Here is a 25,733-nt window from a genome sequence, read left to right on the forward strand (position 1 = left end):
CCAAGGAACAGTTGGAGGTCGGTGTAGCACTATCTCAGGTAGTGTTGCGGCAGCACGATTGGATTCTCAATATTCCAAAATCGCAGCTGATTCCGACGACTCGTCTTCTGTTCCTAGGGATGATCCTGGACACAGTCCAGAAAAAGGTGTTTCTCCCGGAGGAGAAAGTCAGGGAGTTATCCAAGCTAGTCGGGAACCTCCTATTACCGAGCCAAGTCTCAGTACATCAATGAAAGGGTTCTGGGAAAAATGGTGGCTTCTTACGAAGCAATCCCATTCGGCAGTTTCCACTCAAGAACTTTCCAGTGGGACCTGCTGGATAAATGGTCCGGGTCGCATCCTCAGATGCATCAGCGGATAACCCTGTCACCAAGGACAAGGGTGTCTCTCCTGTGGTGGTTGCAGAGTGCTCATCTTCTAGAGGGCCGCAGATTCGGCATTCAGGACTGGGTCCTGGTGATCACGGATGCCAGCCTGCGAGGCTGGGGAGCAGTCACACAGGGAAGGAATTTCCAGGGCTTATGGTCAAGCCTGGAGACATCACTTCACATAAATATCCTGAAGCTAAGGGCCATTTACAATGCTCTAAGCTCAGCAAGACCTCTGCTTCAAGGTCATCTGGTGTTGATCCATTCGGACATCACGGCAGTCACCCACGTAAACAGACAGGGTGGCACAAGAAGCAGGAGGGCAATGGCGGAAGCTGCAAGGATTCTTCGCTGGGCGGAAAATCATGTGATAGCACTGTCAGCAATATTCATTCCGGGAGTGGACAACTGGGAAGCAGACTTCCTCAGCAGACACGACCTCCACCCGGAAGAGTGGGGACTTCACCCAGAAGTCTTCCACATGATTAGAAAACTCGACGGGTATTGCGCCAGGTCAAGGGACCCTCAGGCAATAGCTGTAGACGCTCTGGTAACACCGTGGGTGTACCAGTCAGTGTATGTGTTCCCTCCTCTGCCTCTCATACCCAAGGTACCGAGAATTATAAGATGGAGAGGAGTAAGCACTATATTCGTGGCTCCGGATTGGCCAAGAAGGACTTGGTAACCGGAACTTCAAGAGATGCTCACGGAGGATCCGTGGCCTCTACCTCTAAGAAGGGACCTGCTTTAGCAAGGACCCTGTCTGTTCCAAGACTTACCGCGGCTGCTTTTGACGGCAGAGCGTTTGAACGCCGGATCCTGAAGGAGAAAGGCATTCCGGATGAAGTCATTCCTATCCTGATCAAAGCCAGGAAGGATATAACCGCAAAACATTATCACCGCATTTGGCGAAAATATGTTGCGTGGTGCGAGGCCATTAAGGCCCCAACGGAGGAATTTCAACTGGGTCGATTCCTGCATTTCCTGCAAACAGGAGTGTCTATGGGCCTAAAATTAGGATCCATTAAGGTTCAGATTTCGGCCCTGTCGATTTTCTTCCAGAAAGAACTGGCTTCAGTCCCTGAAGTTCAGACGTTTGTAAAAGGGGTACTGTATATACAACCTCCTTTTGTGCCTCCAGTGGCACCTTGGGATCTCAATGTAGTTTTTGGGTTCCAAAACTCACATTGGTTTGAACCACTTAAATATGTGGAGTTAAAATATCTCACATGAAAAGTGGTCATGCTGTTGGCCCTGGCCTGGGCCAGGCGCGTGTCAGAATTAGCGGCTTTATCCTGTAAAAGCTCTCATCTGATTTTCCATTCGGACAGGGCGGAATTGAGGACTCGTCCTCAGTTTCTCCCTAAGGTGGTTTTCAGCGTTTCACCTGAATCAACCTATGGTGGTGCCTGCGGCTACGAGGGAATTGGAGGATTCCAAGTTGCTAGACGTTGTCAGGGCCCTGGAAATATAGGTTTCCAGGACGGATGGAGTCAGAAAATCTGACTCGTTTATTCTGTATGCACCCAACAAGCTGGGTGCTCCTGCTTCTAAGCAGACTATTGCTCGTTGGATTTGTAGTACAATTCAGCTTGCACATTCTGTGGCAGGCCTGCCACAGCCAAAATCTGTAAATGCCCACTTCACAAGGAAGGTGGGCTCATCTTGGGCGGCTGCCCAAGGGGTCTCGGCCTTACAACTTTGCCGAGCAGCTACTTGGTCAGGAGCAAATACGTTTGTAAAATTCTACAAATTTGATACCCTGGCTGAGGAGGACCTGGAGTTCTCTCATTTGGTGCTGCAGAGTCATCCGCACTCTCCCGCCCGTTTGGGAGCTTTGGTATAATCCCCATGGTCCTTACGGAGTCCCCAGCATCCACTAGGACGTCAGAGAAAATAAGAATTTACTTACCGATAATTCTATTTCTCGTAGTCCGTAGTGGATGCTGGGCGCCCATCCCAAGTGCGGATTGTCTGCAATACTGGTACATAGTTATTGTTACCAAAAAATCGGGTTATTGCTGTAGTGAGCAATCTTTTCTAGAGGCTCCTCTGTTATCATGCTGTTAACTGGGTTTAGATCACAAGTTATACGGTGTGATTGGTGTGGCTGGTATGAGTCTTACCCGGGATTCAAAATCCTTCCTTATTGTGTACGCTCGTCCGGGCACATTATCCTAACTGAGGCTTGGAGGAGGGTCATAGGGGGAGGAGCCAGTGCACACCAGGTAGTTCTAAAGCTTTACTTTTGTGCCCAGTCTCCTGCGGAGCCGCTATTCCCCATGGTCCTTACGGAGTCCCCATCATCCACTACGGACTACGAGAAATAGAATTATCGGTAAGTAAATTCTTATTTTTACTCACCGGTAAATCTATTTCTCCTAGTCCGTAGTGGATGCTGGGAACTCCGTAAGGACCATGGGGAATAGCGGCTCCGCAGGAGACTGGGCACAACTAAAAGAAAGCAATAAGACTAACTGGTGTGCACTGGCTCCTCCCCCTATGACCCTCCTCCAGACCTCAGTTAGGATACTGTGCCCGGAAGAGCTGACACAATAAGGAAGGATTTTTGAATCCCGGGTAAGACTCATACCAGCCACACCAATCACACCGTATAACTCGTGATTTTAAACCCAGTTAACAGTATGATAACAATGGAGCCTCTGAACAGATGGCTCTCAACAATAACCCGTTTTAGTTAACAGTAACTATGTACAAGTAATGCAGACAATCCGCACTTGGGATGGGCGCCCAGCATCCACTACGGACTACGAGAAATAGATTTACCGGTGAGTAAAATCTTATTTTCTCTGACATCCTAGTGGATGCTGGGAACTCCGTAAGGACCATGGGGATTATACCAAAGCTCCCAAACGGGGGGGAGAGTGCGGATGACTCTGCAACACCGAATGAGAGAACTCCAGGTCCTCGTCAGCCAGGGTGTCAAACTTGTAAAACTTTGCAAAAGTATTTGTCCCTGACCAAGTCGCGGCTCGGCAAAGTTGTAAAGCCGAGACCCCTCGGGCGGCCGCCCAAGATGAGCCCACCTTCCTTGTGGAATGGGCTTTCACTGATTTAGGATGCGGCAGTCCTACCGCAGAATGCACAAGCTGAATAGTGCTACAAATCCAGCGAGCAATAGTCTGCTTTGAAGCAGGAGCACCCAGCTTGTTGGATGCATACAGGATAAACAGCGAGTCAGTCTTCCTGACTCCAGCCGTCCTGGAAACATAAATTCTCAGGGCCCTGACCACGTCCAGTAACTTGGAATCCTCCAAGTCCCTAGTAGCCACAGGCACTACAATAGGCTGGTTCAAGTGAAAAACTGATACCACCTTCAGGAGAAAATGAGGACGAGTCCTCAACTCTGCCCTATCCGTATGGAAAATCAGATAAGGGCTTTTACAAGATAAGGCCGCCAATTCTGACACACGCCTGGCCGAAGCCAGGGCCAACAGCATGACCACTTTCCACGTGAGATATTTCAAATCCACGGTTTTAAGTGGCTCGAACCAATGTGATTTCAAGAACCCCAAAACCACATTGAGATCCCAAGGTGCCACTGGAGGCACAAAAGGGGGCTGAATATGCAGCACGCACTTCGCAAATGTCTGAACTTCAGGCAGTGAAGCCAATTCTTTTTGGAAGAAAATTGACAGAGACGAAATCTGTACCTTAATGGACCCTAATTTTAGGCCCATATTCACTCCTGCTTGCAGGAAATGCAGAAAACGACCCAGTTGAAACTCCTCCGTTGGGGCCTTTTTGGCCTCACACCAAGCAACATATTTTCGCCAAATGCGGTGATAATGTTTTGCCGTGACATCCTTCCTGGCTTTGATCAGGGTAGGGATGACTTCCTCCGGAATACCCTTTTCCTTCAGGATCCGGTGTTCAACCGCCATGCCGTCAAACGCAGCCGCGGTAAGTCTTGGAATAGACAGGGCCCCTGCTGGAGCAGGTCCCGTCTTAGCGGTAGAGGCCATGGGTCCTCTGTGAGCATCTCTTGAAGTTCCGGGTACCAAGCTCTTCTTGGCCACTCTGGAACCACGAGCATCGTTCTTACTCCGCTCCTTCGCACAATTCTCAGTACCTTTGGAATTAGAGGCAGAGGAGGGAACACATAAACCGACTGGTACACCCACGGTGTCACTAGAGCGTCCACAGCTATCGCCTGAGGGTCCCTTGACCTGGCGCAATACCTTTCTAGTTTTTTGTTGAGGCGGGACGCCATCATGTCCACCTTTGGTCGTTCCCAACGGTTTACAATCATTTGGAAAACTTCCGGATGAAGTCCCCATTCTCCCGGGTGGAGGTTGTGTCTGCTTAGGAAGTCTTCTTCCCAGTTGTCTACTCCCGGGATGAACACTGCTGTCAGTGCTGACACGTGATTTTCCGCCCATCGGAGAATCTTTGTGGCTTCTGCCATCGCGCTCCTGCTTCTTGTGCCGCCCTGTCTGTTTACATGGGCGACCGCCGTGATGTTGTCTGATTGTATCAGTACCGGCTGGTTTTGAAGCAGAGGTCTTGCCTGGCTTAGGGCGTTGTAGATGGCCCTTAGTTCCAGGATATTTATGTGAAGTGAAATTTCCTGGTTTGACCACAGTCCCTGGAAATGTCGTCCCTGTGTGACTGCCCCCCAGCCTCGAAGGCTGGCATCCGTAGTTACCAGGACCCAGTCCTGTATCCCAAATCTGCAGCCCTCTAGAAGATGAGCACTCTGCAGCCACCACAGTAGCGACACCCTGGTCCTTGGCGACAGGGTTATCCGCCGATGCATCTGAAGATGCGATCCGGACCACTTGTCCAACAGGTCCCACTGGAAGGTTCTTGCGTGGAATCTGCCGAATGGAATTGCTTCGTACGAAGCTACCATCTTTCCCAGGACTTTCGTGCATTGATGCACTGACACCTGTCCTGGCTTTAGAAGGTTTCTTACTAGAGATGACAACCCCCTTTTTTTTTTTCCTCTGGAAGAAACACTTTTCTGGTCTGTATCCAGAATATCCCCAGGAACAGAAGACGTGTCGTGGGGACCAGCTGTGACTTTGGGATGTTGAGAATCCAACCATGCTGTTGTAGCACTTCCTGAGAAAGTGCTACCCCCACCAGCAACTGCTTCCTGGACCTCGCCTTTATCAGGAGATCGTCCAAGTACGGGATAATTGAAACCCCTTTCTTTCGAAGGAGAATCATCATTTCGGCCATTACCTTGGTAAAGACCCTCGGTGCCGGGATAACCCAAACGGCAGCGTCTGGAACTGGTAGTGACAGTCCTGTACCACAAACCTGAGGTACTCCTGGTGAGGAGGGTAAATGGGGACATGCAGGTAAGCATCTTGATGTCCAGAGATACCATGTAATCCCCCTCCTCCAGGCTGGAGATAACCGCTCTGAGCGATTCCATCTTGAACTTGAACTTTTTGATATACTTGTTCAAGGATTTTAAATTTAAAATGGGTCTCACCGAACCGTCCGGTTTCGGTACCACAAACATTGTGGAATAATAACCCTTTCCTTGTTGAAGGAGAGGTACCCTGTTTATCACTTGCTGGGAATACAGCTTGTGAATTGCCTGTAACACCGCCTCTCTGTCAGAGAGTGTTGTTGGTAAGGCAGATTTTAGGAAACGGCGTGGTGGAGGCGTCTCGAATTCCAGCATGTACCCCTGAGATACTACCTGAAGGATCCAGGGATCCACCTGTGAGCGAGCCCACTGTGTGCTGAAATTCCTGAGACGTGCCCCCACCGTACCTAGATCCGCCTGTGAAGCCCCATCGTCATGCTGTGGACTTGGCGGAAGCGGGGGAGGACTCCTGGTCCTGGGAACTGGCTGTATGCTGCAGCTTTTTTCCCTTACCTCTGCCTTTTGGCAGAAAAGAGGCGCCTCTTGCTCGCTTGCCCTTATGGGGCCGAAAGGACTGTGCTTGATAATACGGTGCTTTCTTTTGCTGCGAGGTAACCTGGGGCAGAAAAGTTGATTTTCCAGCTGTTGCCGTGGAAACGAGGTCTGACAGACCTTCCCCAAACAACTCCACCCCTTTATAAGGCAAAATCTCCATGTGCCTTTTTGAATCGGCATCCCCTGACCACTGCCGAGTCCATAATCCAGTCTAGCGGAAATGGACATTGCACTTACTTTTGATGCCAGTCGGCAAATATCCCTCTGTGCATCACGCATGTATAAGAGAGCATCTTTTATATGCTCTAAAGTCAGTAAAATATTGTCCCTATCCAGGGTCTCAATATTCTCTGTCAGGGAATCCGACCACGCAACCGCAGCACTACACATCCATGCTGAGGCTATAGCTGGTCGTAGTATAACACCAGTGTGTGTGTATATAGACTTTAGGATAGTCTCCTGCTTTCTGTCAGCAGGCTCTTTAAGGGCGGCCGTATCCGGAGACGGTAGTGCCACCTTCTTTGACAAACGTGTGAGCGCTTTATCAACCCTAGGGGGTGTTTCCCAACGTGACCTATCCTCTGGCGGGAAAGGGTACGCTGCCAATAGCCGTTTAGAAATTACTAATTTCTTATCGGGGGAAGTCCATGCTTCTTCACAAACTTCATTTAATTCCTCAGATGCAGGAAAAATTACTGGTAGTTTTTTCTCACCAAACATAATACCCTTTTTTGTGGTACCTGGGGTAATATCAGTAATGTGTAATACATTTTTCATTGCCTCAATCATGTAACGTGTGGCCCTATTGGAAGTTACAGTCGTCTCCTCATCGTCGACACTGGAGTCGGTATCCGTGTCAACGTCTGTGTCTGCCATCTGAGGTAACTGGCGTTTTACAGCCCCTGATGGCCTTTGAGACGCCTGGACAGGCACAAGCTGAGTTGCCGGCTGTCCCATGTCGTCAAGCCTTTTATGTAAGGAGTTGACACTTTCCCGTAATTCCTTCCATAAGTCCATCCACACAGGTGTCGACCCCGCAGGGGGTGACATCACATTTACCGGCATTTGCTCCGCCTCCACATAATTTTCCTCCTCATACATGTCGACACAGCCGTACCGACACACAGCACACACACAGGGAATGCTCTAAAAGAGGACAGGACCCCACAAAGCTCTTTGGAGAGACAGAGGGAGAGTATGCCAGCACACACCAGAGCACTATATACACTGGGGTGACACCTATACAGAGTGTTTTCCCCTATAGCTGCATAGAATAACTATAATGCGCCTAAAATATGTGCCCCCCTCTCTTTTTTACCCTTTTCTGTAGTGCAGGACTGCAGGGGAGAGCCAGGGAGCCTTCCTTCCAGCGGAGCTGTGAGGGAAAATGGTGCCGGTATGCTGAGGGAGATAGCTCCGCCCCTTTTTTGGCGGACTTTAGGAAATCTGGCAGGGGTTAATTTACACCTATATAGCCCCTGGGGCTATATATGGTGTGTATTTGCCAGCCAAGGTGTTATTTATTGCTGCTCAGGGCGCCCCCCCCCAGCGCCCTGCACCCATCAGTGACCGGAGTGTGAGGTGTGCATGAGGAGCAATGGCGCACAGCTGCAGTGCTGTGCGCTACCTTGGAGAAGACAGAAGTCTTCAGCCGCCGATTTTCCGGACCTTCTTGCTTCTGGCTCTGTAAGGGGGACGGCGACGCGGCTCCGGGAACGGACATCGAGGTCGAGTCCTGCGTTCAATCCCTCTGGAGCTAATGGTGTCCAGTAGCCTAAGAAGCCCGAACTGGCTGCAAGCAGGCAGGTTCGCTTCTTCTCCCCTTAGTCCCTCGTAGCAGTGAGCCTGTTGCCAGCAGGTCTCACTGAAAATAAAAAACCTAAACTATACTTTCTTTTCTAGGAGGCTCAGGAGAGCCCCTAGTGTGCATCCAGCTCGGCCGGGCACAAAGATCTAACTGAGGTCTGGAGGAGGGTCATAGGGGGAGGAGCCAGTGCACACCAGTTAGTCCTAAAGCTTTCTTTTAGTTGTGCCCAGTCTCCTGCGGAGCCCGCTATTCCCCATGGTCCTTACGGAGTTCCCAGCATCCACTAGGACGTCAGAGAAATATAAAATAAGTAGACAAGACCCAGGGTGTTACAGGATACAATATATAATTCTATAACTGACATGTTTTACCTGTAATCATTTTTCTGTGTATTAAAAAAAAAAAAAGATAGGATGCTTAGACTGGAGCTTGATCAACACTGAACGCTCATCTGGGATTACTAGAGGTGACATGGACGCTCATGTGGGATTACTAGAGGCGACATGGATGCTCATGGGGGATTACTAGAGGTGACATGGACGCTCATGGGGAATTACTAGAGGTGACACGGACGCTCATGTGGGATTACTAGAGGTGACACGGACGCTCATTTGGGATTACTAGAGGCGACATGGATGCTCATGGGGGATTACTAGAGGTGACATGGACGCTCATGGGGGATTACTAGAGGTGACATGGACGCTCATGGGGGATCACTAGAGGTGACATGGACGCTCATGGGGGATTACTAGAGGTGACATGGACGCTCATGGGGGATTACTAGAGGTGACATGGACGCTCATGGGGGATTACTGGAGGTGACACTGATGCTCGTGGGATTACTAGAGGTGACATGGACGCTCATGTGGGATTACTAGAGGTGACATGGCCGCTCATGTGGGATTACTGGAGGAGACATGGCCGCTCATGTGGGATTACTAGAGGTGACATGGATGCTCATGTGGGATTACTGGAGGAGACATGGACGCTCGTGTGGGATTACTGGAGGTGACAAGGACGCTCATGTGGGATTACTAGACATGGTTGTAATAATAAAACACCAAAGAAGAGAAAATGCTGTCCTGCTTGCGCACTTATAAATAATAGGATTTTAATACCTGCCGGTAAATCTTTTTCTCTGAGTTCGTAGAGGATGCTGGGGTCATCAATAGAACCATGGGGTATAGACAGGATCCGCAGGAGAAATGGGCACTTTAAGACTTTAATAAGGGCGTGAACTGGCTCCTCCCTCTATGCCCCTCCTCCAGACCTCAGTTATAGGAACTGTGCCGAGGGAGACGGACATTAGGTTGGTTTATATGAAAAGAAGAAACCACCTTCTGCAGAAACTGTTGACGAGTTCTCAACTCTGCTCTATCTTCATGGAAGATCAAATAAGGGCTCTTGTGAGACTAGGCCGCCAATTCGGACACCCGCCGTGCAGATGCCAAGGCCAATAAAATGACCACTTTCCAAGTGAGGAATTTCAAATCCACCTTTTGAAAAAGGTTCAAACAGTGAGATTGAAGGAACTGTAACATCACGTTAAGGTCCCAAGGTGCCACAGGAGGCACAAAAGGTGGTTGGATGTGTAACACCCCCTTTACAAACGTTTGCACCTCAGGAAGTGAGGCCAATTGTTTCTGAAAGAAAACTGACAATGCAGAAATTTGTACTTTAATGGATCCTAATTTAAGGCCCGCATCCACTCCAGCTTGTAAAAAGTGGAGAAAATGTCCAAGTAAAAATTTTTCCGCATAAGCCTTCTTGGACTCGCACCAGGAAATATATTTCCTCCAAATGTGGTGATCGTGTTTTGCCGTAACATCCTTTCTATCCTGAATAAGAGTGGGAATGACTTCACTGGGAATACCCTTCTGGGCTAGAATCTGGCGTTCAACCGCCATGCCGTCAAACGTTGCCGCAGTAAATCTTGATACTGACACGGCCCCTGCTGTAACAGGTCCTCTCGTAGAGGAAGCAGCCAGGGATTTCCTATGCGTAAATCCTGAAGATCGGGATACCAAGCCCTCCTTGGCCAATCTGGAACAATGAGGATCGTTGGAACCTTTCTTCTTCTTATAATTTTTAACACTCTCGGAATGAGAGGAAGTGGAGGGAACACATACCGACTGAAACACCCACGGTGTCACCAGAGCGCCCACTGCTATGGCTTGAGGGTACCTTGACCTGGTGCAATCATTTTGGAGTTTCTTGTTGAGACGAGACGCCATCATGTCTACTTGGGGAGTACCCCAGCGACTTGTCACTTCTGTGAAGACTCCTGGATGGAGATCGTGTCTGCTGAGGAAGTCTGCTTCCCAGTTGTCCACTCCTGGAATGAAGATAACTGACAGAGCGCTTAGATGTTTCTCCGCCCAGCGGAGAATCCTTGTGGCTTCTGTCATTGCTGCTCTGCTTTTTGTTCCGCCCTGGCTGTTGATGTAAGCTACTGCTGTTACATTCTCCGACTGGATGAGGAAGGGTCGACTTTGAAAAAGGCATTCAGTTTGTAGAAGGCCGTTGTAAATGGCCCTTAATTCCAGAACGTTTATGTGGAGACAAGTCTCCTGACTTGACCATCTTCCTTGCACCCCAACCCCGGGGACTTGCATCCGTGGTCACTAGAATCCAATCCTGAATACCGAACCTGCGTCCCTCGAGGAGGTGAGAACTGTGCAGCCACCACAGCAGTGATATTCTTGTCTTTGAGGACAGGACTATCGTCCGTTGCATGTGTAGGTGGGAACCGGACCACTTGTCCAACAGGTCCCACTGGAATACTCTGGCATGGAATCTGCCAAACTGAATGGCCTCGTAGGCCGCCACCATCTTTCCCAGCAAGCGAGTGCATTGATGGATCGACACTCTGGTTGATTTTAAGATTTGTTCCAGAGCTTTTTCTTCCGGAAGAAAAACTCTCTGTAGTTCTGTGTCCAGATTCATCCCCAGAAACGACAGGTGGGTCGTAGGGATCAACTGAGATTTCAGCAGGTTGAGGAGCCAGCCATGTTGTTGCAACACCTTCAGGGACAGTGCAATGTTCTGTAACAACTTGTCCCTGCATCTGGCTTTCATCAGGAGATCGTCCAAGTATGGGATAATCATGACACCTTGCATGCGAAGAAGAATCATCATCTCCGCCATCACTTGGGTAAAAATCCTCGGAGCCGTGGACAGCCCAAATGGCAACGTCTGAAATTGGTAATGACAATCCTGAACCACAAAGCGCAGGAAGGCCTGATGAGGAGGATAAATGGGAACATGTAGGTAGGCATCCTTTATGTCTAAGGAGACCATAAAGTCCCCTTCCTCCAGACTGGAGATCACTGCTCTGAGAGACTCCATCTTGAATTTCTGCAGAAAGTAATTTAGGTTAAGGTTGAGGATCGGTCTGACCGAGCCGTCCGGCTTCGGAACCACGAATAAACTGGAATAAAAGCCTTGTCCCTGTTGCGCAGGGGGAACCGTGATAATGACCTGGTTCTGACACAATTTTTGTATTGCGTCGCACACTACCTCTCTGCCAGTCAGAGAAGCTGGCAAGGCTGATTTTAATAATCGGCGAGGGGGAACGTCTTAAAATTTTAGTTTGTACCCTTGTGACACAATTTTTAAAATCCAAGGTTCCAGGCCCGAGCAAACCCAGACCTGGCTAAAGAGCTTGAGACGTGCCCCAACCGGCGAGGACTCCCGCAGGGAAACCCCAGCGTCATGCGGTGGACTTGGCAGAAGCCGGGGAGGACTTCTGTTCTTGGGAGGCAGAGAAGCCTGGGTTTCTTTTACCTCTTTCCCTGCCTCTAGCAGCAAGGAAGGCAGAGCCTCTTCCTCTTCGGTATCTATTGGGCCGAAAGGACTGCATTTGATGATGCGTTTTCTTATGTTTTGGGGGAACATAAGGTAAAAATTACGATTTTCCAGCAGTAGCTGTAGAGACTAGGGCCCTCATTCCGAGTTGTTCGCTCGGAGATTTTCATCGCATCGCAGTGTGAATCCGCTTAGTGCGCATGCGCAATGTTCGCACTGCGCATGCGCCAAGTAACTTTACTATGAAGAAAGTATTTTTACTCATGGCTTTTTCATCGCTCCGGCGATCGCATTGTGATTGACAGGAAATGGGTGTTACTGGGCGGAAACACGGCGTTTAAGGGGCGTGTGGCTGAAAACGCTACCGTTTCCGGAAAAAACGCAGGAGTGGCCGGAGAAACGGTGGGAGTGCCAGGACGAACGCTGGGTGTGTTTGTGACGTCAGCCAGGACCGAAAAGCACAGAATTGATCGCACAGGCAGAGTAAGTCTGAAGCTACTCAGAAACTGCTAACTCGTTTGTAATCGCAATATTGCGCATACATCGGTCGCACATTTAAGAAGCTAAGATTCACTCCCAGTAGGCGGCGGCTTAGCGTGTGTAACTCTGCTACATTCGCCTTGCGAGCGAACAACTCGGAATGAGGGCCTAGGTCTGTAACCGGTAGGTATTAAAATCCTATTTTCCCATACGTCCTAAAGGATGCTGGGGATGCTTCAAAACCATGGGGTTTATACCAATGCTCTAGAACGGGCAGGAGAGTGCGGATGACTCTGCCGCACCGACTGATCAAACATGAGGTCCTCCTCAGCCAGGGTATCAAACTTGTAAAACTTCACAAAGGTGTTTGAACCCGACCAAGTAGCAGCTCGCCAAAGTTGTAATGCAGAAACCCCTCGGGCAGCCGCCCAGAATGAGTCCACCTTTCTGGTAGAATGAGCTTTCACCGATTTCGGTATTGGCAACCCTGCCGTAGAATGAGCCTGCTGAATCGTATAACAGATCCAGCGTGCAATAGTCTGCTTGGAAGCAGGAATCCCAATCTTGTTGTGAGCACACAGGACAAACAGAGCCTCTGTTTTCCTAATCTGCACCGTTCTGGCGACATAGATTTTCAAAGCTCTGACCACATTGAGACTTCGATTCCGCCAAGGCATCAGTAGCCACTGGCACCACAATAGGCTGGTTTACGTGAAATGAGGAAACCACTTTTGGTAGAAATTGCTGACGAGTTCTCAACTCCGCTCTATCAGCATGGAAGATTAAATAGGGTCTTTTGTGAGACAAAGCCGCCAATTCAGAAACTCACCTCACGGACGCCAAGGCCAACAACATGACTACTTTCCAAGTAAGGAATTTTAACTCAACCTTACGTAAAGGTTCAAACCAAGGAGATTGCAGGAACTGCAACACCACATTAAGATCCCATGGTTCCACTGGGGGCCCAAATGGAGGTTGGATGTGCAGCACACCCGACGAAGGTCTGAACTTCCGGAAGGTAGGGCAATTCTTTCTGAAAGAAAATTGATAAGGCTGAAATTTGTTCCGCTCTGGCGGTTTACGTACGCCACTGCTGTTATGTTGTCTGATTGAATCAAGACGGGCAGACCGCGAAGATGTTCCGCTTGCAGAATGCCGTTGTAAATGGCCCTTAATTCCAGAATGTTTATGTGCAGACAAGCTTCCTGGCTTGACCATTTTCCCTGAAAGTTTCACCCCTGTGTGACTGCTCCCCAGCCTCGGAGACTTGCATCTGTGGTTACCAGGATCCAATCCTGAATCCCGAACCTGCGTCCCTCCAGAAGGTGAGAACTGTGCAGCCACCACAGAAGAGAGATTCTGGTCCTGGAAGATAGGATTATTTTCCGGTGCATGTCCAGGTGAGACCCGGACCACTTGTCCAGCAGGTCCCACTGAAGCACCCCTGGCATGGAACCTGCCATACAGAATGGCTTCGTAGGCCACCACCATCTTCCCCAGCAATTGAGTGCATTGAAGAACTGACACTTTTGCCGGTTTCAGAATCTGTTTTACCATGTTCTGTATTTCCAGAGCCTTTTCCACTGGAAGAAAAACTCTCCGTAATTCTGTATTCAGAATCATACCCAGGAACGACAGGCGTGTCGTCGGATCCCACTGCCGTCTTCTGCCATCACTGAAGTCTTCTGATCTTCCTTTACTCATCCGGCTTCTGTCTTCTGGCTCTGTGAGGGGGGTGACGGCGCGGCTCCGGGAACAAGCAGCTAGGTGCACCAAGTGATCTGAACCTCTGGAGCTAATGGTGTCCAGTAGCCTAAGAAGCAGAGCCCTTAAACGCACAGAAGTAGGTCCTGCTTCTCCCCCCTCACTCCCACGATGCAGAGAGCCTGTAGCCAGCAGGTCTCCCTGAAAATTATAAACCTAAATAAAGTCTTTTTTTCGGAGAAACTGTGGAGAGCTCCTAAGTGTATCCAGTCTCGCTGGGCACAGAATCTAACTGGAGTCTGGAGGAGGGGCATAGAGGGTGGAGCCAGTTTACACCCCTTTTAAAGTCTTAAAGTGCCCATGTCTCCTGCGGATCCAGTCTTTACCCCATGGTTCTCAAAGCGTCCCCAGCATACTCTAGGAAGTATGAGAAAACTCTCTACATGTGATATTTGTCATGGATAGCCTTGTGTTAGAAACACCCAACTGAGAACAAGGCTGATGACAGAGGAGGCTGTTGGATAAGAGATTGCTGTAGTGACTGAGCAATGAGAATATGTGACTTCTGTAATAATAAGAATTTACTCACCGGTAATTCTATTTTTCGTAGTCCGTAGTGGATGCTGGGAACTCCGTAAGGACCATGGGGAATAGCGGGCTCCGCAGGAGACTGGGCACTCTAAAAGAAAGATTAGGTACTATCTGGTGTGCACTGGCTCCACCCTCTATGCCCCTCCTCCAGACCTCAGTTAGGGAAACTGTGCCCGGAAGAGCTGACACAATAAGGAAAGGATTTGGAATCCCGGGTAAGACTCATACCAGCCACACCAATCACACCGTACAACTCGTGATACTATACCCAGTTAACAGTATGAATAACAACTGAGCCTCACGAACAGATGGCTCATAACAATAACCCTCCAGCTAGGCAATAACTATATACAAGTATTGCAGACAATCCGCACTTGGGATGGGCGCCCAGCATCCACTACGGACTACGAGAAATAGAATTACCGGTGAGTAAATTCTTATTTTCTCTGATGTCCTAGTGGATGCTGGGAACTCCGTAAGGACCATGGGGATTATACCAAAGCTCCCAAACGGGCGGGAGAGTGCGGATGACTCTGCAGCACCGAATGAGCAAACTCAAGGTCCTCCATAGCCAGGGTATCAAACTTGTAGAATTTTGCAAATGTGTTTGAACCCGACCAAGTAGCAGCTCGGCAAAGTTGTAAAGCCGAGACCCCTCGGGCAGCCGCCCAAGAAGAGCCCATTTCCTCGTGGAATGGGCTCTTACAGATTTAGGATGCGGCAGTTCAGCCGCAGAATGTGCAAGTTGAATCGTGCTACAAATCCAACGAGCAATAGTCTGCTTTGAAGCAGGAGCATGGGTGCATACAGGATAAATAGCGAGTCAGTTTTCCTGACTCTAGCCATCCTGGAAACATAGATTTTTAAGGCCCTGACTACGTCCGGCAACTTGGAATCCTCCAAGTCCCGAGAAGCCGCAGGCACCACAATAGGTTGGTTCAAATGAAACGCTGATACCACCTTAGGAAGAAATTGGGAACAAGTCCTCAATTCCGCCCTATCCATATGAAAAACAGATAAGGCTTTTACATGACAAAGCCGCCAATTCTGATACACGCCTGGCGAAGCCAAGGCCAGAAGCATGACAACTTTCCACGTGAGATATTTTTGCTCTACTGTTTTCAGTGGCTCAAACCAATGCGACTTTAGGAAATCCAACACCACGTTAAGATCCCAAGGTGCCACTGGAGGCACAAAAGGGGGCTGAATATGCAGCACTCCTTTTATCAAAAGTCTGAACTTCAGGCAGTGAAGCCAGTTCTTTTTGGAAGAAAATCGACAGAGCCGAAATCTGGACCTTAATGGAACCCAATTTGAGGCCCATAGTCACCCCTGACTGTAGGAAGTGAAGAAATCGACCCAGCTGAAATTCCTCCGTTGGTGCCTTCCTGGCCTCACACCAAGCAACATATTTCCGCCATATGCGGTGATAATGTTTTGCGGTCACCTCCTTCGTAGCTTTAATCAGCGTAGGAATGACTTCCTCCGGAATGCCCTTTTCCTTTAGGATACGTTCAACCGCCATGCCGTCAAACGCAGCCGCGGTAAGTCTTGGAACAGACAGGGTCCCTGCAGCAGCAGGTCCTGTCTGAGCGGCAGAGGCCATGGGTCCTCTGAGACCATTTCTTGAAGTTCTGGGTACCAAGGCCCTCATTCTGAGTTGATCGCAGCAGCAAGAAAGTTAGCAATTGGGCAAAACCATGTGCACTGCAGGAGGGGTAGATATAACATGTGTAGAGAGAGTTAGATTTGGGTGGGGTGTGTTCAATCTGCAATCTAATTTGCAGTGTAAAAATAAAGCAGCCAGTATTTACCCTGCACAGAAACAAAATAACCCACCCAAATCTAACTCTCTCTGCACATGATATATCTGCTTCCCCTGCAGTGCACATGGTTTTGCCCAATTGCTAACTTTCTTGCTGCTGCGATCAACTCAGAATGAGGGCCCAAGCTCTTCTTGGCCAATCCGGAACAATGAGTATAGTTCTTACTCCTCTCCTTATTATCCTCAGTACCTTGGGTATGAGGGGGAGAGGAAGGAACACATAAACCGACTGGTACACCCACGGTGTCACTAGAGCGTCCACAGCTATCGCCTGAGGGTCCCTTGACCTGGCGCAATATCTTTTTAGCTTTTTGTTGAGGCGGGACGCCATCATGTCCACCTGTGGCCGTTTCCAACGGTTCACAATCAGCTGGAAGACTTCTGGATGAAGCCCCCACTCTCCCGGGTGGAGGTCGTGCCTGCTGAGGAAGTCTGCTTCCCAGTTGTCTACTCCCAGAATGAACACTGCTGACAGTGCTATCACGTGATTCTCCGCCCATCGAAGAATCCTTGTGGCTTCTGCCATTGCCACCCTGCTTCTTGTGCCGCCCTGGCGGTTTACATGGGCGACCGCTGTGATGTTGTCTGACTGAATCAGAACCGGTTGGTTTTGAAGCAGGGGTTCTGCTTGACTCAGGGCGTTGTAAACGGCACTTAGTTCCAGAATATTTATGTGTAGGGAAGTTTCCTGACTCGACCATTGTCCTTGGAAGTTTCTTCCCTGGGTGACTGCCCCCCAACCTCGGAGGCTTGCATCCGTGGTCACCAGGACCAAGTCCTGTATGCCGAATCTGCGGCCTTCGAGCAGAGGAGCACTCTGCAGCCACCACAGCAGAGACACCCTGGCCCTCGGGAACAGGGTGATTAACCCATGCATCTGGAGATGCGATCCGGACCACTTGTCCAACAGATCCCACTGGAATATCCTTGCATGGAATCTGCCGAAGGGAATTGCTTCGTAAGAAGCTACCATCTTTCCCAGGACTCGCGTGCAGTGATGCACCGACACCTGCTTTGGTTTCAGGAGGTCCCTGACCAGAGATGATAATTCCTGGGCCTTCTCCACCAGGAGAAATATCTTCTTCTGTTCTGTGTCCAGAATCATGCCCAAGAACAGCAGACGCATCGCAGGAATCAGCTGCGACTTTGGTATATTTAGAATCCAGCCGTGCTGATGTAGCACTTCCTGAGATAGTGCTACGCTGACTAGCAACTGCTCTTTGGACCTCGCCTTTATAAGGGGATCGTCCAAGTACGGAATAATCATGACTCCCTTCTTTCGGAGGAGCATCATCATTTCGGCCATTACCTTGGTAAATACCCTCGGTGCCTTGGACATACCGAACGGCAGCGTCTGGAATTGGTAATGACATTCCTGTACCACAAACCTGAGGTACTCCTGGTGGGGTGGATAATTGGGGACATGCAGGTAAGCATCCTTGATGTCCAATGACACCATAAAATCCCCCTCTTCCAGGCTTGCAATAACCGCTCTGAGCGATTCCATCTTGAACTTGAACTTTTTTATATAAATGTTCAAGAATTTTAAATTTAGAAAGGGTCTCACCGAACCCTCTGGTTTCGGTACCACAAACATTGTGTCATAGTAACCCCTTCCCTGTTGAAGGAGGGGTACCTTGATTATCACCTGCTGAAGATACAGCTTGTGAATTGCCGCCAGTACTACCTCCCTTTCTCCGAGGGCAGCAGGTAAGGCTGATTTGAGGTAACGGTGAGGGGGAGTCGCCTCGAACTCCAGCTTGTATCCCTGTGATACTACTTGCAGAACCCAGGGATCCACCTGTGAGCGAGCCCACTGGTCGCTGAAGTTCCGGAGACGCGCCCCCACCGCACCTGGCTCCGCCTGTGGAGCCCCAGCGTCATGGGGTGGACTTAGAGGAAGCGGGGGAAGATTTTTGATCCTGGGAACTGGCTGTCTGGTGCATCTTTTTCCCTCTTCCCTTGCCTCTGTGCAGAAAGGAAGCGCCTTTGACCCGCTTGCTTTTCTGTGGCCAAAAAGACTGTTTCTGATAATACGGTGCTTTCTTAGGCTGTGAGGGAACTGAGGTAAAACTTTTTACTTCCCAGCTGTTGCTGTGGATACGAGGTCCGAGAGACCATCCCCAAACAATTCCTCACCCTTATAAGGCAGAATCTCCATGTGCCTTTTAGAATCAGCATCACCTGTCCACTGCCGGGTCCCTAATACCCTCCTGGCAGAAATGGACATTGCATTAAATCTGGATGCCAGCCGGCAAATATCCCTCTGTGCATCCCTCATATATAAGACGACGTCTTTAATATGCTCTATGGTTAGCAAAATAATATCCCTGTCGAGGGTAACAATATTATCTTACAGGGTATCAGACCACCCATACTGAGGCAATTGCAGGTCTCAGTATAGTACCTGAGTGTGTATATACAGACTTCAGGATAGCCTCCTGCTTTCTATCAGCAGGCTCCTTCAAGGTGGCCGTATCCTGAGACGGCAGTGCCACCTTTTTTGACAAACGTGTGAGCGCCTTATCCACCCTAGGGGATATCTCCCAACGTGACCTATCCTCTGGCGGGAAAGGGTACACCATCAGTAACTTTTTAGAAATTACCAGTTTCTTATCGGGGGAACCCCACGCTTCTTCACACACTCCATTCAACTCATCTGATGGGGGAACAAAACACTGGCTGCTTTTTCTCCCCAAACATAAAACCCCTTTTTACTGGTACTTGGGTTAATGTCAGAAATGTGTAACACATTTTTCATTGCCGAAATCATGCAACGGATGTTTCTAGTGGATTGTGTATATGTCTCAACCTCGTCGACACTGGAGTCAGACTCCGTGTCGACATCTGTGTCTGCCATCTGAGGTAGCGGGCGTTTTTGAGCCCCTGATGGCCTTTGAGACGCCTGGGCAGGCGCCGGCTGAGAAGCCGGCTGTCCCACGGCTGTTACGTCATCCATCCTTTTATGTAAGGAGTTGACACTGTCGGTTAATACCTTCCACATATCCACCCACTCTGGTGTCGGCCCTGCAGGGGTTGACATCACATTTATCGGCACCTGCTCCGCCTCCACATAAGTCTCCTCATCAAACAAGTCGACACAGCCATACCGACACACCGCACACACACAGGGAATGCTCTGACTGAGGACAGGACCCCACAAAGTCCTTTGGGGAGACAAAGAGAGAGTATGCCAGCACACACCACAGCGCTATTTAATCAGGAAGTTACACTAACAGAACGTGATTTATCCCTATAGCTGCTTTTTATATACAGTTTGCGCATAAATTTAGTGCCCCCCCTCTCTTTTTAACCCTTTGAGCCTGGAAACTGCAGGGGAGAGCCTAGAGAGCTGTCTTCCAGCTGCACTGTAAAGAGAAAATGGCGCCAGTGTGCTGAGGGAGATAGGCCCGCCCCTTTTTCGGCTGACTTCTCCCGCTCTTATAAGTGTATTATGGCAGGGGATTTTTACACATATATAGCTTATTAGGCTATATTATGTGTTGTTTGCCAAAGTCAAGGTACTCTAATTGCAGCCCAGGGCGGCCCCCCCCCCCAGCGCCCTGCACCCATCAGTGACCGGAGTATGTGGTGTGCATAGGGAGCAATGGCGCACAGCTACAGTGCTGTGCGCTACCTTAATGAAGACTGGAGTCTTTAGCCGCCGATTTCCAGGACGTTCTTCTTGCTTCTGGCTCTGCAAGGGGGACGGCGGCGCAGCTCCGGGACCGGACGACCGAGGCTGGGCCTGTGTTCGATCCCTCTGGAGCTAATGGTGTCCAGTAGCCTAGAAGCCCAAGCTAGCTGCAAGCAGGTAGGTTCGCTTCTCTCCCCTCAGTCCCTCGTAGCAGTGAGTCTGTTGCCAGCAGATCTCACTGAAAATAAAAAATCTAATAAATACTTTCTTTACTAGAAGCTCAGGAGAGCCCCTAGTGTGCAACCAGCTCGAGCCGGGCACAGATTCTAACTTAGGTCTGGAGGAGGGGCATAAAGGGAGGAGCCAGTGCACACCAGATAGTACCTAATCTTTCTTTTAGAGTGCCCAGTCTCCTGCGGAGTCCGCTATTCCCCATGGTCCTTACGGAGTTCCCAGCATCCACTAGGACGTTAGCGAAAATAAGAATTTACTTACCGATAATTCTATTTTTCGTACTCCGTAGTGGATGCTGGGACTCCGTAAGGACCAAGGGAATAGCGGCTCCGCAGGAGACAGGGCACAAAAAGTAAAAGCTTTAAGACTAGCTGGTGTGCACTGGCTCCTCCCCCTATGACCCTCCTCCAAGCCTCAGTTAGGATACTGTGCCCGGACGAGCGTACACAATAAGGAAGGATTTTGAAACCCGGGTAAGACTCATACCAGCCACACCAATCACACTGTACAACCTGTGATCTGAACCCCGTTAACAGCATGATAACAGAGGAGCCTCTGCAAAGATGGCTCTCAACAATACAAAACCCGATTTTTGTAACAATAACTATGTACAAGTATCCACTACGGACTACGAGAAATATAATTATCGGTAAGTAAATTCTTATTTTCTCTGACGTCCTAAGTGGATGCTGGGACTCCGTAAGGACCATGGGGATTATACCAAAGCTCCCAAACGGGCGGGAGAGTGCGGATGACTCTGCAGCACCTAATGAGAGAACTCCAGGTCCTCCTCAGCCAGGGTATCAAATTTGTAGAATTTTGCAAACGTGTTTGCCCCTGACCAAGTAGCTGCTCGGCAAAGTTGTAAAGCCGAGACCCCTCGGGCAGCCGCCCAAGATGAGCCCTCCTTCCTTGTGGAGTGGGCATTTACAGATTTTGGCTGTGGCAGGCCTGCCACAGAATGTGCAAGCTGAATTGTACTACAAATCCAACGAGCAATCGTCTGCTTAGAAGCAGGAGCACCCAGCTTGTTGGGTGCATACAGTATAAACAGCGAGTCAGACTTTCTGACTCCAGCCGTCCTTGAATATATATTTTTAGGGCCCTGACAACGTCTAGCAACTTGGAGTCCTCCAAGTCCCTAGTAGCCGCAGGCACCACAATAGGTTGTTTCAGGTGAAACGCTGACACCACCTTACGGAGAAACTGGGGATGGGTCCGCAGTTCTGCCCTGTCCGAATGGAAAATCAGATATGGGCTTTTGTAAGATAAAGCCGCCAATTCTGACACTCGCCTGGCCGAGGCCAGGGCCAACAGCATTACCACTTTCCATGTGAGATATTTCAAATCCACAGATTTGAGCGGTTCAAACCAATGTGATTTGAGGAATCCCAGAACTACATTGAGATCCCACGGTGCCACTGGAGGCACAAAGGGGGGCTGTATATGCAGTACTCCCTTGACAAACGTCTGGACTTCAGGAACTGAAGCCAATTCTTTCTGGAAGAAAATTGACAGGGCCGAAATTTGAACCTTAATGGACCCCAATTTGAGGCCCATAGATACTCCTGTTTGTAGGAAATGCAGGAATCGACCCAGTTGAAATTCCTCCGTCGGGGCCCTCCTGGCCTCACACCACGCAACATATTTTCGCCAAATACGGTGATAATGTTGTGCGGTCACCTCCTTCCTGGCTTTGATCAGGGTAGGGATGACTTCCTCCGGAATGCCCTTTTCCTTCAGGATCCGGCGTTCAACCGCCATGCCGTCAAACGCAGCCGCGGTAAGTCTTGGAACAGACAGGGTCCTTGCTGAAGCAGGTCCCTTCTTAGTGGCAGAGGCCATGGGTCCTCTGTGAGCATCTCTTGAAGTTCCGGGTACCAAGTCCTTCTTGGCCAATCTGGAGCCACGAGTATAGTTCTTACTCCTCTCCGTCTTATAATTCTCAATACCTTGGGTATGAGAGGCAGAGGAGGGAACACATACACTGACTGGAACACCCAAGGTGTTACCAGAGCGTCCACAGCTATTGCCTGAGGGTCCCTTGACCTGGCGCAATACCTGTCTAGTTTTTTGTTGAGGCGGGACGCCATCATGTCCACCTTTGGTTTTTCCCAACGGTCCACAAACATGTGGAAGACTTCCGGATGAAGTCCCCACTCTCCCGGGTGGAGGTCGTGCCTGCTGAGGAAGTCTGCTTCCCAGTTGTCCACTCCCGGAATGAACACTGCTGACAGTGCTATCACATGATTTTCCGCCCAGCGAAGAATCCTTGCAGCTTCCGCCATTGCCCTCCTGCTTCTTGTGCCGCCCTGTCTGTTTATGTGGGCGACTGCCGTGATGTTGTCCGACTGGATCAACACCGGCTGACCTTGAAGCAGAGGACTTGCTAGGCTTAGAGCATTGTAAATTGCCCTTAGCTCCAGTATATTTATGTGAAATGAAGTCTCTAGGCTTGACCACACTCCCTGGAAATTTCTTCCCTGTGTGACTGCTCCCCAGCCTCGAAGGCTGGCATCCGTGGTCACCAGGACCCAGTCCTGAATGCCAAATCTGCGGCCCTCTAGAAGATGAACACTCTGCAACCACCACAGAAGAGACACCCTTGTCCTTGGAGACAGGGTTATCCGCTGATGCATCTGAAGATGCGATCCGGACCATTTGTCCAGCAGATCCCACTGAGAAGTTCTTGCGTGGAATCTGCCGAATGGAATCGCTTCGTAAGAAGCCACCATTTTTCCCAGTACCCTTGTGCATTGATGTACTGACACTTGGCCTGGTTTTAGGAGGTTCCTGACTAGCTCGGATAACTCCCTGGCTTTCTCCTACGGGAGAAACACTTTTTTCTGGACTGTGTCCAGAATCATCCCTAGGAACAGCAGACGTGTCGTCGGACTCAGTTCCGATTTTGGAATATTTAGAATCCACCCGTGCTGTCGTAGTACTACTTGAGATAGTGCTACTCCGACCTCTAACTGTTCTCTGGACCTTGCCCTTATCAGGAGATCGTCCAAGTAAGGGATAATTAAGACGCCTTTTCTTCGAAGAAGAATCATCATTTCGGCCATTACCTTGGTAAAGACCCGGGGTGCCGTGGACAATCCAAACGGCAGCGTTTGAAACTGATAGTGACAGTTCTGTACCACGAACCTGAGGTACCCTTGGTGAGAAGGGCAAATTGGGACATGGAGGTAAGCATCCTTGATGTCCAGAGACACCATATAGTCCCCTTCTTCCAGGTTCGCTATCACTGCTCTGAGTGACTCCATTTTGAATTTGAACCTTTGTATGTAAGTGTTCAAGGACTTTAGATTTAGAATAGGTCTCACCGAGCCGTCCGGCTTCGGTACCACAAACAGTGTGGAATAATACCCCTTTCCCTGTTGTAGGAGGGGTACTTTGATTATCACCTGCTGGGAATACAGCTTGTGAATGGCTTCCAATACCGCCTCCCTGTCGGAGGGAGACGTTGGTAAAGCAGACTTCAGGAACCGGCGAGGGGGAGATGTCTCGAATTCCAATCTGTACCCCGGAGATACTACCTGCAGGATCCAGGGGTCCACTTGCGAGTGAGCCCACTGCACGCTGAAACTCTTGAGATGACCCCCCACCGTACCTGAGTCCGCTTGTAAGGCCCCAGCGTCATGCTGAGGACTTGGCAGAAGCGGGGGAGGGCTTCTGTTCCTGGGAAGAGGCTGCCTGCTGCAGTCTTTTCCCCCTTCCTCTACCCCGGGGCAGATATGAATGGCCTTTTGCCCGCTTGCCCTTATGGGGATGAAAGGACTGAGGTTGAAAAGACGGTGTCTTTTTCTGCTGAGAGGTGAACTGGGGTAAAAAGGTGGATTTCCCAGCTGTTGCCGTGGCCACCAGGTCCGATAGACCGACCCCAAATAACTCCTCTCCTTTATACGGCAATACTTCCATGTGCCGTTTGGAATCCGTATCACCTGACCACTGTCGTGTCCATAAACTTCTTCTGGCAGAAATGGACAGCGCACTTACTCTTGATGCCAGAGTGCAAATATCCCTCTGTGCATCTCGCATATATAGAAATGCATCTTTTAAATGCTCTATAGTCAATAATATATTGTCCCTGTCCAGGGTATCAATATTTTCAGTCAGGGACTCCGACCAAGCTACCCCCGCACTGCACATCCAGGCTGAGGCGATTGCTGGTCGCAGTATAACACCAGTATGTGTGTATATACTTTTCAGGATATTTTCCAGCTTTCTATCAGCTGGTTCCTTGAGGGCGGCCGTATCAGGAGACGGTAACGCCACTTGTTTTGATAAGCGTGTGAGCGCTTTATCTATCCTAGGGGGCATTTCCCAGCGCGCCCTAACCTCTGGCGGGAAAGGGTATAATGCCAATAATTTTTTAGAAATTAGCAGTTTTTTATCGGGGGAAACCCACGCTTCATCACACACCTCATTTAATTCATCTGATTCTGGAAAAACTACAGGTAGTTTTTTCACACCCCACATAATACCCCTTTTTGTGGTACTTGTAGTATCAGAAATATGCAAAACCTCCTTCATTGCCGTGATCATGTAACGTGTGGCCCTACTGGAAAATACGTTTGTTTCTTCACCGTCGACACTGGAGTCAGTGTCCGTGTCTGTGTCGATCGACTGAGGTAACGGGCGCTTTAGAGCCCCTGACGGTGTTTGAGACGCCTGAACAGGCACTAATTAATTTGCCGGCTGTCTCATGTCGTCAACAGTCTTTTGCAAAGTGCTGACGCTATCACGTAATTCCTTAAATAAGACCATCCAGTCAGGTGTCGACTCCCTAAGGGGTGACATCACTATTACCGGCAATTGCTCCGCCTCCACACCATTTTCCTCCTCATACATGTCGACACACACGTACCGACACACAGCACACACACAGGGAATGCTCTGATAGAGGACAGGACCCCACTAGCCCTTTGGGGAGACAGAGGGAGAGTTTGCCAGCACACACCAGAGCGCTATAATATGTATAGGGACAACCTTATATAAGTGTTTCTCCCTTATAGCTGCTATGTAGTTTATATATGCCAAATTAGTGCCCCCCCCTCTCTTTTTTACCCTGTTTCTGTAGTGCAGGACTGCAGGGAAGAGTCAGGGAGACGTCCTTCCAGCGGAGCTGTGAGGGAAAATGGCGCTTGTGTGCTGAGGAGATAGGCTCCGCCCCCTTCTCGGCGGCCTTTTCTCCCGCTTTTTACAGAAAAACTGGCAGGAGTTAAATACATCCATATAGCCCAGGAGCTATATGTGATGTATATTTTGCCAAAAAAAGTGTTTATATTGCGTCTCAGGGCGCCCCCCCCAGCGCCCTGCACCCTCAGTGACCGGAGTGTGAAGTGTGCTGAGAGCAATGGCGCACAGCTGCA

General features: G+C 49.7%; 1 protein-coding gene across 1 annotated transcript in view; it reads right to left on the bottom strand.

Moving 5' to 3' along the window:
* The window catches only part of LOC134983336 (oocyte zinc finger protein XlCOF6.1-like), a 376,610-nt gene that overhangs the window by 350,254 nt on the left and 623 nt on the right, over positions 1 to 25,733 (bottom strand). The window lies entirely within an intron of this gene.

This window comes from Pseudophryne corroboree (genome assembly GCF_028390025.1).
Source record: "Pseudophryne corroboree isolate aPseCor3 chromosome 3 unlocalized genomic scaffold, aPseCor3.hap2 SUPER_3_unloc_13, whole genome shotgun sequence".
NCBI lineage: Eukaryota > Metazoa > Chordata > Amphibia > Anura > Myobatrachidae > Pseudophryne > Pseudophryne corroboree.